The sequence below is a fragment of the Pongo pygmaeus genome, chromosome 23 (assembly GCF_028885625.2).
Source record: "Pongo pygmaeus isolate AG05252 chromosome 23, NHGRI_mPonPyg2-v2.0_pri, whole genome shotgun sequence".
NCBI lineage: Eukaryota > Metazoa > Chordata > Mammalia > Primates > Hominidae > Pongo > Pongo pygmaeus.
Window position 1 is genome coordinate 37,722,877 of NC_085931.1, and position 9,321 is coordinate 37,732,197.

At 45.6% G+C, this 9,321-nt stretch overlaps 1 pseudogene; it reads right to left on the reverse strand.

The window, feature by feature from the left end:
• Positions 1-4,077: 4,077 nt before the first annotated feature.
• LOC129023213 (large ribosomal subunit protein eL15-like) lies at positions 4,078-6,779 on the reverse strand (annotated as a pseudogene).
• Positions 6,780-9,321: the final 2,542 nt, after the last annotated feature.

Sequence of the window (9,321 nt, forward strand, 5' to 3'; positions counted from 1 at the left end):
ACCAAAAGTATTTTTTGTGCGTGTGGATATTCTCTATTGTTCCAGTGTCTTGGGGTCAGAGTGTTGGCAATTGTCTTGCTGGTAGCCAGATTTGAGGATGAGGAGTTTGCCCAAGGGAGACAATATTATAGTAAACAGTAATTGTGTGGCATCATTAAGTCCTTAAGGACAGGAATGGGGCATTATTCATCCTTTGATCTTCAGTATCCCCCACATGTAGAGAGCTCCATGATGCTTTGCAAACTGATGAATGGAATAGGACTGACAGAGATGCCAGAATTGCATACAAACCGTGTGACCTTTGCAATATCTACCCCCTAATACCTCATTGCCATCTCTGCAGTCAGTAAACTAGATTTTAGCAGAGATAGAAAGACCATTTATTTGGGTCACACTTCCTCAAATGCAAAATGGCTCCATCCATTGTGGGCTTTGGCCCTAAATATAGAACTTGCCAGAGCAGTTCTATTTGTTGGACAGGAAATGGCTCTACACCCTCCTCAATAGATGGATACCAATCAGTTTCATTCCAGCCAGGCCAAGCCAACTAAACCCAACAAAATCTACTTAATCCAACTCAATCCACATCAATTCAACTGAAATAAACCGACATAACGCAACTTAGTACAACCTCACCACCGACACAATACAACCCCATTCAACTTGGCCTTATTCAACAAAAACCAGTTGAACCCAACAAACTCCAACAAATTACATTTCAACACGATGCAACAGACCACTTCTCAGCCCTTGTAACCTAAGTCAACCCAATACAAGCCAATCCAAGTCAACACAACTCCCAGCACAGGATAGTCCCACAACCCAATGAAATTCAATCTAGCGCAATTTAATAAACTATTTCAACAACTCTTTTGTCTAAGGAAGGTAAGGTACTTTGGACAGAAGACCAAAATAATGTCTCTAAAATGTCTATTTGTTTACCATTAATGTTTAATGGAACTCTTGAAATCATAGTCTCTGCAAATCTCCTCAGTGTATGAGGTATCTGAAACTCAGGAATTAAAGCTGCCTCCCCTCTCTGGCCCCTGAATCATCACACTTTATTTTATGGAGTTACTGGTCTCATCTGAACTAGATTGTGAGTGCTTGGGGGCAGGAACTATGTCAAATTCATCTCCCTTCAGTACCTTTAGATGAGCATTAAGAAAATATAGTTTAAATGTATGAATGACTAGGAGAAGAAGTTTGTGAAGCTTATTCAGTTTTGGAGGTCAGTAGAGTTTTATCCCCTTTGGGGACCTGGCTGAGGAGGATTGTCAGGAGGGCCCACAGGCAGACCTAGGTTTGACTCCTGGCTTTGCCACCTACTATCTATGTGCCACTGGGCAAGTCATACCACCTTTCTGGGGCTCAGTTTCCTTGTTCATAAAGTGAGGGATGTATTACCGACTCTAGGGCTGTTCTGGGAATAAATATTGAGTTGACACATGTGAAGCACTTACCACCATATCTGACATATAATTGAGGATGCATAAATATCTACTATATTTTTTTTCCCTGAGTTTTCTTGTTCAGCATTTTCTTTTAGTGACTTGGGGACAGCAGCCTCTGTGGACCAGAAAATTTCAAAACTCTCTCTGGATCCCTTGTAGGATAATACCCTCTCTTGTGATAATTTCATTGACATAATTGCCAAATAACCACCATTTGTTTTGTATTTTACTATGGTTCCTTAGTTCAAAAAAGCCTGCGAATGATTGATCTGGTGGAAGTATGAATTTATACATATAAATAATTAGGGTACAACACACTATGAGAATCGCGATCATTTGGACACCCACTGTTTTCCCAGGATGGGTGGGTAGAGAGCTAAAAGCAATGCGATCCCTGTCCCCAAAGAAATTCCAGTTTAGTGGAGAACCTGATGCAGAAATAAGACTGGAAGGGGCTAACTTTGACTGAAGGCTCCAGCTACGGCAGCCTCGTATGCTGAGCAGTGGGTTGCCACGTAGGAAGGTAGCTTATTCTGGGCCACCATTGGTGAGTTTTCAACCAGGCCTTTTCTCTCTCTGACACTCAGTTTCTTCAACTGCAAAGTGGGGATCATGGGGCATAGAAGACATCCTCGTTGGTTGTTGTGAAGATTCAGTGAGAGAGTGACCAGTTCTTAAAGCATTTCTTTGTCTTGAGTCATGAAGAATACATTTATTGGACTCCACAGTCCATTATGAGAAATACACATTCCATCATCTGAACTACTGGACAAGCGCTTGCGGCTGTCAGACACACAAATGGCCCCGTATGAACAGTTTGGCCACCACCATCTCTCTGGGTGCCAGATTGCCTGTGGCAGGAGTTGTGGCCGACCCTAAGTCCTCAGACTGGGGCTCACATCTAAGCCACATTTGCTGTACTGGGCCTGCCAGGACAGCTGGTTCCAAAGTCAACTGCATTCCCTGCTGAGGAGCCAGGGCTGAATTCTTCATCATAGCCTGGCTATGGCTTAGGCATTATAACTAATGCTGTGCTGACAGCCAGGTGGACAGCATGCCTAACTGGATGATGCTTCATCTGTCCTGACAGGGACAGCCCTGCAAATAGAATCTGAGGGATGGCAGGCCCATTGGAGTCATCATGTCCTTCCACTGAGTCTGGTGGGACCCTCTTCAGCTCATCTCAGACTGGAAGATGCCTGTCTTTTTTCTTTCTTGTAAGTCTCCACAGAGAAAGGGTAACTTTCCCCAGGACACTCTTTATTTTTCTTTTGGCAATGGTTAGTGCAGGGTTAAAAAGTTCTGGAGTCAGATCTGTGTTCAAATCTGGATTGAGCCACTCACAAGCTGTATGACCTTGGGCAAGTTACCCAACCTCTCTGAGCCTCAGTTCCCTTACCGTTAAAATAAAAGAGGAGAATGATGACCAGCTCCAAGAGTTGATGTGTGTTTCAGATGGAATAAGGATCACAGGAAATGCTCCAGGAATGGGAGGTGTGATTTTTTTGGGAGACACCAGGTCATCAAGGACAATTGCTCCGCCCCCTCCCTTGGTGTGCATGGGAATGGTGAGAGCTGCCCATCACTCGGGACAGGTATAGCTCTGTCCGGTTCCAGGGCTAGATAAGACCCCCTCTGAAGGGCCACTGGTGTCTTCTCCCAGGCCCTACTCAGGAGGCAGAGTAGCACAATGGGAGGACACAGGACTGAGGATCAGGGCTTGATTCCTAGCTGGGTGACCTTAGTACATCAAGTGCTTTCTGTAGGCCATAGCTGGTGGGGAAAGCCCTGGGTAGAGCTTTAAAAAATAGCCATGTTTGTGTTTGTGTTTCTCAAACTACACTTCAGGCATCAGAAGTGCCTCAGATGTGGCTGTGCTCACCGCCATGCCCAGCCTCCATTAAAAATAGATTTGTGGCTGAATGCAGTGGCTCATGCCTGTCATCTCAGCACTTTGGGAGGCTGAAGTAAAAGGGTTGCTTGAGGCCACAAGTTCTAGATCAGCTTGGGCAATGTAGTGAGATCCCATCTCTACAAAAATATTTTAAAAATTAACCAGGGATGGTGGCTCACATCTGTAGTCTCAGCTACTCAAAAGGCAAAACAAGAGGATCGTTTGAGCTCAGGAATTTGAGGCTGCAATGAGCTATGGTCGTACCACTGCACTCCAGCCTGAGTGACAGAGTGAGACCTCATCTCTAAAAAATTAGAAAAATAAAAAATAGATTTGTGCTCCAAGTAAAAGCTTAACAAGCTTCTGTTGCCAGCAGACTCTAGGTTTACCTGGAGGAGGTGGGGATTATATTCTGCCTCCAGCACCGTGTCCCTCAAAGGCACCCAATGGTAAGTGTCCTCCATGGCTCCCTGTTGCTTGTTGAGAGTCAGGCCTTCGCTGGGCACTCAAGGCTTCTCCAAGCTGACCTGCCCCCTCCAGCTCACTCCCACACTTTGGTGCTCCAGTTATTCAACTCCTGCTTTTGCTGTGGCCCAACATTTCCTTTTGCTCACTGCAATTCCCTCCACCTTGAAAGCTGTTCATCTGCTTCTCCATGGAGTCCCATTCTTTTTTTTTTTTTTGACCTAAATTGTTTATTAGGTATGAATTTTACAAACTTCACTTATATTAGTGGTAAAGGTGGAGCTGGAGAGTACTGTGCCTTCTCTAAGCTGCCCAGCGAGAACCACCAATAGTGTGGTGGAACTTACGGCCCTTTCCAAGGCCACGGCTCTTTCGGCCTGCAGATGTCAGCCCACGCATCTCCCTGTGCTTGTGGACTGGTTTGGTGATCCACTGGGTGTCAGGATTTCTTCTGATAGATTTATGGAATGGATCAATGAAGAGAACCTCAAAAAATTTGTATGTGGAATCTTCACCAACCCAATAAGAATTCAGGACTCTCAGAGCCCCACAGTGGCGTCCAGCTCACTCCTCTGCAACGGACTGAAGGCTTTGAGCAAACTTTAGCTGGTTAACACCATGATGGACAGGCTTGCCGTAAGTTGCACCCGTAGGAACTGGGCGTTTTCGGCCACCACGGCGAACACGAATCCAATATATAACGTAACCTTGCTTGGCCTTGTAGCCCAGTCGGCACGCTTTATCAGGCCGGGTGGGGCGGGGAGCCCTGTGGAGAGCAGAGAGCTGGCAGTAGTGCCAGCAGTGGACCCTCAGAAGAAAGCCCATGACATCAGACTGCTTCTTTCTCCATAGCTCCTGGATGTACTTGTATGCACCCGTCTTGGCTTACCTGATGGCTGCCGCCGGACTGGAGTCCCATTCTTTACTTATTCTTTAGACCACATTGAAATGTCCTCTCACATCAGAAGGTTTCTATTTTGAGCTCTCCAGGGAGAGGTCAGCAATTATTCATGCATTCCAGTGCTGCATTTGTGGAATGCTTACTATGTGCCAGACGTGGGGGATAAAGGGTGAACAAAAAGAGACACAGTCTCTAACTTCATGGAGTTTATATCCTGTTCAAAACAGAGAGTTAATCAAATACAGACACAATTGAGTATGTATTTAGAAATCTAAATTAGTGCCCCTAATGAAACAAGTTCTAGCAGAATGCTTAACAAGGGATCTGACTAAATTGGTGTATTAGAAGGGGCTTCCCTAAAGAAGGGATGCTGAAGTTTCAGGTCCAGTTAGCCAGGTGAGTGCGGAATAGGGAGGGCAGCATGTGCAAAGGTTCTGTGGCAGGAATGATGGTGTACAGTGACTGCCCATCTTGGTCTACCCTAGGCAGTCCCTATTGTCCTGGCTTATTGATTAATAGCATTCTCTTCCTTTCTCCAAAGTGGCCTGGTTTGGAAGGTAAATTATATGGTTGACTAACTGAATAAAAAGAAGCTGGCTGGGCACAGTGTCTCATGGCTGTAATCCCAGCACATTGAGAGATGGAGGTGGGTGGATCATGAGGTCAAGAGTTTGAGACCAGCCTGACCAACATGGTGAAACTCTGTGTTTACTAAAAATACAAAAATTAGCTGGGTGTGGTGGTTCATGCCTGTAATTCCAGTTACTCAGGAGGCTGAGGCAGGAGAATCGCTTGAACTTGGGAGGCAGAGGTTGCAGTGAGCCGAGATCACGCCATTGCACTTCAGCCTGGGTGCAAAGTGAGACTCCATGTCAAAAAAAAAAAAAAAAAAAAAGCCTGGAGTGTCAGGACTGCCATGCTGGAGAGGTTGGCAGGGACTAGACCACATAGTCCTTGAAGGCTGGAGAAGGAGATCATTATTTTGCTTAAGAATAATGAGACACCATTCACCATTGAAGGGTTTCAGACAGGGTGTGCCAGCATATTCTCTACTTTTCAAAACAACTTCCCCCTTCTCTGTTCTCCCAAAGTGTTTTTGGTGCCTGCTCTCTTGAGGATCCACCTTGCATATTATGGGTTGTCGTTTCCATAGTTCTCTCCCTAGACTGTGAGCTTTGTGAGGGACAGAAGGAACCTCTTCTGGACGATGCTGCATGTCCTTCTCCTTCCTGCTTGCTGAGTGTTAGGTAGGAACAAATTTATGGAGGATCTCCCATGGCTTCAAAGCTGGAGCTTCATTGGGTAGTTTATGTGAATAATAAATTAACTTCTATTATGTTTGAGCCATTATAAATGACTAGGAAATATTCAAAGGGAAAATACTAGCTACTGTGCATTGAGCTCTTGGCCTATGTTAGGCCTTGCACACTTTATACACACTATTTCATTTAATCTGAAAATAATTACTTCATGGATAAGGAAACAAAGATTCACAGAGGTGACTTGCGCAAGGCTACACAGTGAATGAGCTGGGATTTAAACCAAGAATGTCTGACTTAAAAGCCAAAGCTGGGCCTATCATGCCTGTAATCCTAGCACTTTAAGATGCCGAGGTGGGTGGATCACGAGGTCAAGAGATCAAGACCATCCTGGCCAACATGGTGAAACCCTGTCTCTACTAAAAATACAAAAAATTAGCTAGGTGTGGTGGTGCACGCCTGTAGTCCCAGCTACTCGGGAGGCTGAGGAAGGAGAATCGCTTGAACCCAGCAGGTGGAGGTTTCAGTGAGCTGAGATCGTGCCACTGCACTCCAGCCTGGCGACAGAGTGAAACACCATCTAAAAAAAAATAATCCAAAGCTCTTAAAACAGCAACCATGAATTTAGCAGCCCTCAATTTCTCCATTTGTGGGAGCAGAGAGAATCTCCCCACTCTGTGGATCCAGAGATGAGGTTGGCCATTGTCCTGCTAGGCAGAGCTTCACCAGAGCAGATGCTGGGGTAAGGGAGGTGTGTGGGAGAGACAGGGGCATCCCACACCCGCAGTCATAGCCTCTGGTCCCATGTCTACATCAAGTACCCAGCTCAGACAGGGGGCGGTGGTATTTCTTTCACCCGCCTGCAGTTTGGCAGGTTCCTCAAAGAGAAATGCTCTTAGATTCATTTAAAAGTCTAAGTAGGGACAGCACAAATTATTAGTGTTTGAAATATTTATAAAGTCTCTTGTTTGCCATGGCATAGGAGGTGATAGACCACAAATAAAAGAAAACCGCAGATGCACCACGCATGGAGAGAGACGGAGAGGGGCAGAAATGTTGTCTGCCTGCCGCCGCCTCATTTTTGAAGGCTGCTAAGCCAGGTGAATTTTCATTCTGTGTTTCCTGAAACTGACTTCCTTTCTACGGCTGTGTTCACCTCTCACTCCTTAAAATGATCACCAGGCACTTAAACAGAGGATTTCAACATCACAAACCATGAACATTAGGGCAAGCTGGGGGAAACGCAGATGAAATGACTCTGTTTTTATTTTTGTTTTTTTGAGAAAGGGTTTCACTCCTGTCACCCAGACTGGAGTGCAATGGCATGGTCTCGGCTCACTGCAACCTCTGTCTCCTGGGCTCAAGCAATTCTCCTGCCTCAGCCTCCCAAGTAGCTGCAACTACAGTTGCATGCCACTGTGCCCGGCTAATTTTTGTATTTTTGTAGAGACAGGGTTTTGCTGTGTTGCCCAGGCTGGTCTTGAACTGGGCTCAAGCGATCTGCCAACCTCAGCCTCCCAAAGTACTGGGATTACAGGCATGAGCCACTGCACCGGGCCAGAAACACTATTTTAAAGTTTTTCTGGGAGTCTAAAATAATATCAAAATTAAAAAGTTTAAAAAACACACACACACAACATAAACTTATACAGTGTTTAAGTTGGGGAAAAAAACATGGAGAAAAATAAATGTGCTTTTCTGATTTAACAGATGTCACCCAGTGAGTCAAGGATGAAAACTGAGGTCGTCCATCTGACTTCCAGCCCAGACCTCTCCTTTTGCTGATCTTTAGCCACTTAAATGCACATGCTAATAATTTAGAAAATAGGTGCTTAGGTCCCGCTTTGGGAATTATATGGCTTGAATGTGTTCATTGATGTGCATACGTACATACATCTGTTTATACATGTATATGCATTCATTCACCCATATCAGTTAATGAATGAATGAATTCATTTGTTCACTCATTTACTAACTCAACAAATACTATGCTATGTGCAGGAGATGCAGCAGTGAGCAAGAGAGATTTGGCCCTGCCTTTCCTGAGCTAGTAAAAGACATGGTTTCAGGTAACATCTTGCGCTTGCAGTTGATTCCACGAGGAGCTCTGGAGTGTGACTTGCACCCTAGAGTTGTCCCGCCTTGGAGTAAAGAGGCTGGCCTTTTGTACCCTTGTATTAGTCAATTATTGGCTACATGACAGCAATGTAGCCAACTGGTGCAGAGGGGATGGTGCACCCTCCCCAGGATTTCCAGGTAAGGCAGCTCCTGTCAGTGGAGGGCAATGTTAGCTGTGGGATGCTGCTGTGTTAGCAGCAAACATTCACCATAGCGGGGGGCTGGACTTACCAATGTACATTACCAGTTTAATATACATTTAATGTACAACACCAGTTTAATGCACATTTAATGTACAATCAAGGAGGTTGGATGCATTGACCTTTCAAATGGGATCTGAGTGGGGCGCCAATGGCATCTACTACGTGAGAGACGGGGCTTTATCCTACTGGGAAAGTGGGGGAGGCAATCTAGAATTCACACTTCTGTGTGATCTCAATTTGAGGGATGAGGGAGCTGGGCTATTTACCCACCAACTCCTGGCAGCCCTTACTGAAAGTGACTCCCGGGGAGGTTAATTCTCAGTGTGGCCTGTGTGTAGCCACAGAGAGCTCCAGCAGCAGACAGAGTCATGTGCTGGAAGGTAGAGATTGGGCAGATGTGCTTGGAAGTGGGGAGCATTATGGAAATGTGGGTGTGTGGGATGCCAAGATCATCTGTTCCAGGTGGCCTGGACCAATCAGACTTATCCCCCAGAAATGTGGAATGAGGAAGCTGGTGGAAGCTTGGAGTCTCAGGTCAGCTGAGGACCAGAGCAAGGAAATGACAGCTGTGGCTGGAGTGGTCATCATGGCCTTTTGTGTGGTGAAAATGTACGGGCATAAAGGTAAGGTGTCATCAGCATTAATGGCCAGGACAGATGGGGAGTAGGGAGCTGTGTGCATGGAGATGCTGGGGAATCACTTGGGCAAGGGGGTAGCTGGCTAGGGACCATTCTGATTATTCTTTCATTTGTTCATTCATTCTACAGATATTTATTGAGATTATTGAGATTATGATGTGCCAAGCATTGTGCTCAATGCGGGGAATGTGAAGGAGGAATAAAACAGACAGGGTCCTTGCTCCCTTGGAGTTTATATTATATGTGTGTGTGGGGGTGGGGGTGGGGGCAGGTAGGAGGGGGGATAAGTAAATAAATGAACAAGATAATCAGAGATTCAGGTACATTTAGTGTAAAGGAAACCCAACAGGGTGCAAGGTGGAGAGTATCTGATGATGAGGGTACTTTCA